The 4034-nt window shown below is 38.5% G+C and overlaps 1 protein-coding gene across 1 annotated transcript in view; it reads left to right on the top strand.

Moving 5' to 3' along the window:
• Positions 1 to 1669: 1669 nt before the first annotated feature.
• The window catches only part of LOC144967325 (nucleolar protein 4-like), a 99001-nt gene continuing 96636 nt past the window's right edge, over positions 1670 to 4034 (top strand). Inside the window, exon 1 of the mRNA XM_078904414.1 lies at positions 1670 to 2038. The gene's annotated coding sequence lies outside the window, so the exon portion shown is untranslated. The remainder of the gene's footprint in view (positions 2039 to 4034) is intronic.

A 4034-nucleotide genomic window follows, 5' to 3' on the forward strand; every position in this document is an offset into this window, starting at 1 on the left:
TCTTCTTCTTCTTCTTCTTCTTCTTTTTTCTTTTCTTCTTCTTTCTTCTTCTTCTTCTTCTTCTTCTTCTTCTTCTTCTTCTTCTTCTCCTATTTATCCTCCTCCTCCTCCTCCTCCTCCTCCTCCTCCTCCTCCTCCTCCTCCTCCTCCTCCTCTCCTCTTATATTATTGAATTTCTACCACTCACATTACACACAAACACATACACAAACGCACTCAAACACAAAAACAAACCCAAACACAAAGATAGATAGATGTAGATAGATAGATAGATAGATAGATAGATAGATAGATAGATAGATAGATAGATAGATAAATAGAGAGTGAATGAGAAAGGTACGGTGACTAATCCTCCCAGCACTCAGATAATATCCATCACTGCCTATTGTCAGGTACTCATTCGTATCACCATAGAATCATAATTCTGTCCACAAAAACAAAAACAACAACCACCGTTACCACAACAGTACAACTATCCCAAAAACGGCTATAACACTTCCACCACCACCACCACCACCACCACCATCTCCACCATCACCACAACCACCACCACCACCACAACAACAACAAAAACAACAACAACAACAACAACAACAGCGGAAGGCAACGACGTACAAACCAACCATCAAAATAAACCACCGAAACCATCAATGTACATAAATTCACTTTGTTTCCTCATATCTACATTGAAAATCTATCTCTCTGTCTCACTTCACTCATGCAACCAAACCCCCCCCCCCCACACAAACACACACCACCACACACACCACCACCACCACCAATCCCTCTCAATTCCCACCACCACCACCGCAACACTCACTCATACACCGATCAAATAGCACTCACTATAACCCCCCCCCCCCTTTTCCATGCACCCCAATTACTGAAATAAAATGAGAAGACATCATCTTCCGTTCTCTCACCTTTAGCATACGTAGATATAACACCGCTCACTGTCAACGTACCGGGACAGACCAATCATTATCTTCCTCATCGTCTTCATCATTATTAACATTCTCGCCACAACCCTGCTTACCGCGTCGTTTCCTACAACTACTCCTCCTACTACTAGTATCATCTATACTATATTAGCAATAATATAATAGAATATAAAAGAAAAACACAACAACATACACAGACATCTCTTCAGGATACATTATCGATAATTGTGAAGAATTTAAGCAACAACACAAAGTCACCCATACGTCGTGCAGACACAGCCAACCCCTACTACTCACACTCATTCACTCACTCGTCTCCGTAGCCATCTCCCACACTATCCCAATCCCACACCACCACACACCACCCCAATTCTACTAATCCCTTCCCTAAAACTCACACTACCACCACCACTACCACCATCGTCGCCGCCGGTACAACTACAACTACTCACCAAATTGCAATGATAATATTTTCAAGTTGGCACACGTGCAATGGCAAGATCAAGGAAAGGAAAGGCGTGGGTTTTGGGTACCCAAGCTGTACCCATATCGTACCCCACCCCCTTCCCCTACCCGCTTCTCCTCGTCCTCCACATCTTCCTTCTCTCTCCACCACGCCCTCACCCCCCCCCCCCCCTTTCCCACCACCACCACCACGCACTCCTACCCCCGTACATCTAAAACCTGCTCATACTTCATTGACTCACGCCAGGGGGGTTGCATTATACAAGGCACGGGGCATAGGACTGTACTCATCAACAATTCGGCTTTCAGGAGACACAAGGGGTAACGGCTTGTGTCTCGTGTAGGGTGCTATCACTACTGTGCGTGGTGTAATCAACTGATGTTGTGAATGTCATCCCTCAAAAAGAAATATTCAAAATAGCAAGGTGTGCCAATACTACCCTATCCCGTGCTTGTGATTGTCAATGTGAATAATCTATATTATTATTATTAGCCTGTGTATGGGTACTACAATTTTACTGTGCCTACCTGTGATATTTATTATTACACATCAATTGTGAGCGAAACGGGGCTAGTTTCACTTATTAATTTTCGTTAATAATCTGCCTGGCCATCGACGTTGAAAGAGAACAGTGAGTAAAAACTTTATTTTGTTTTATTTCTCTTTATTTGTTTGTAAGGGTAAACTTATGCTTAAGTTTAGGTAAAATGTTCACAACAACCACCAGCCGGATATTACCTATCGACAAACAAAACTCTGTTTAACCTTTAACTCTGATGTCTCATTGATATAATTTAGTGAGAACTTATCACCAAAGTGGCTGTCTAAAAACAAAAGTATGATAAGCTGAGTGACGTCAATTTCTTCCTTCGAAAGAAAGTTAAATGTTTACCTGTTCTGTCAATGCCATGCCAATCACATGGCGTAGATCTAACTTACGTTATGTCCCATGGTGGCCCAGTGATATCATGTCTGTGTTGTCTTTTATACAAAGTCAAGAGTTTGACCTGATCATCAAGTAGATGGATGACAATAATCTCAACGTTGAGGTTTGGGATAAGGCACTTAACACGCCTTATCCCACTTAACCCAGATGTGAACAGGTACATAGCTAAAGTCAGTGACGGCTATTCTTAGAATGATATGTAAACATGAGGAATATTTCACATGTGACACGAACATATTGATGAATCATTCCAAACATTTTGATGGGAAAATAAAGGAAGCATTAATATAATTATGGAGTATATAGAGAATAATAACAACGTTCAAAATGCTCGATATCTACATGCATATAGATAGTATGCAGATGACGTCACTCAGGCCTTTGTTATTGTTTTTGCCATCCGCGTTTGTGAGTTGTTCTCACTAAACTGTATTAACCAGACTATAAAAGTTCATGGTTACACAGAGTTTGTGTGTTGGTCCGTTATACTTCCGGATGGCAATGTTGTGAACTCCTTGGTCAAGCGCATTCTATCTATATGTTACCTTATTTAAAAACACGAAAACCACGTGACCAACGATGGCAATCAACGACAAAAACACTCTTAAAATAAATTTTGAGTAAATTTTTATTTACTCCAGATATTGATGAATAAATACGAATACGAACCTCAACTTGCCAAAATTTCTTAAAACCCGAGACTACAAAGAAGTCTCATAATATGTTCGTTGTTTTCACTTTATAGAATTATATCTTTTGTCCTTTATACATGTAAAAAATTTAATCTTTTCAAATGCATGACAATAGATTTTTAATTTTTTATGTGGTCTTATGGTATGACACTTGCCTCCGGATCGGAAGGTCCTGGGTTCGAATCTCGCTCTAAGTGGCGCATAGTTGAGTCTTGGAAAAGGCTCTCTACTTTCTTTCACTGAATGCAGGAGTAAAATGAGTACTTGGATGTTAATAGTGTTGTCTCTGTCGAGAAAAAAAAAGAAGGAAAATGAGTACTTGGATGTTAATAGTGTTGTCTCTGTCGAGAAAAAAAAGAAGGAAAATGAGTACTTGGATGTTAATAGTGTTGTCTTGTCGAGAAAAAAAGAAGAAGAAAAATCGGCTTATAAGCGTCTTGTCGCGTCCTACATGTTATTACATTATTTATTTATTTATTTATTTATTTTTATTATTATTATTATTATTATTATTATTTTTATTATTATTATTTTTTATTATTATTTTATTATTATTTATTATTATTATTATATTATTATTATTTGGCTAGGGACCCATTGTAAAGAAAGCTCTTTGATCGTATTTAGTGGATATTGCACTATATAAAGCTCAAGTTTTTATAAAGATTTAAACATCTAAGTCACCCCGGCATTATAGAAGGTACGAAGTTGACGACAACTCAGCTCTATGTTATTGTTTTACACCTGCTAGTGGTTAGTTCTCACTAAATTATATCAACCAAACTCAATACGTTAAAAGATACACATAGTTTTTATCTGTTGGTAAGTTATATCACAGGGGGATGTTTTGGTTTTTAGGTAGTTGCATAGCATCAATACCATTTTGAGGCAGAAGGTCACAAATTTCTCTTTTGATGGAATAGAACGAATAAGTTTGACGTCACTGAATAGATCTTTGCTATCGTTTTTAGACCGCCATTTGGGTGATT

The sequence above is a fragment of the Berghia stephanieae genome, chromosome 1 (assembly GCF_034508935.2).
Source record: "Berghia stephanieae isolate SIO BIC M18660-M18661 chromosome 1, UCSD_Bste_1.3, whole genome shotgun sequence".
Taxonomy (NCBI): domain Eukaryota; kingdom Metazoa; phylum Mollusca; class Gastropoda; order Nudibranchia; family Aeolidiidae; genus Berghia; species Berghia stephanieae.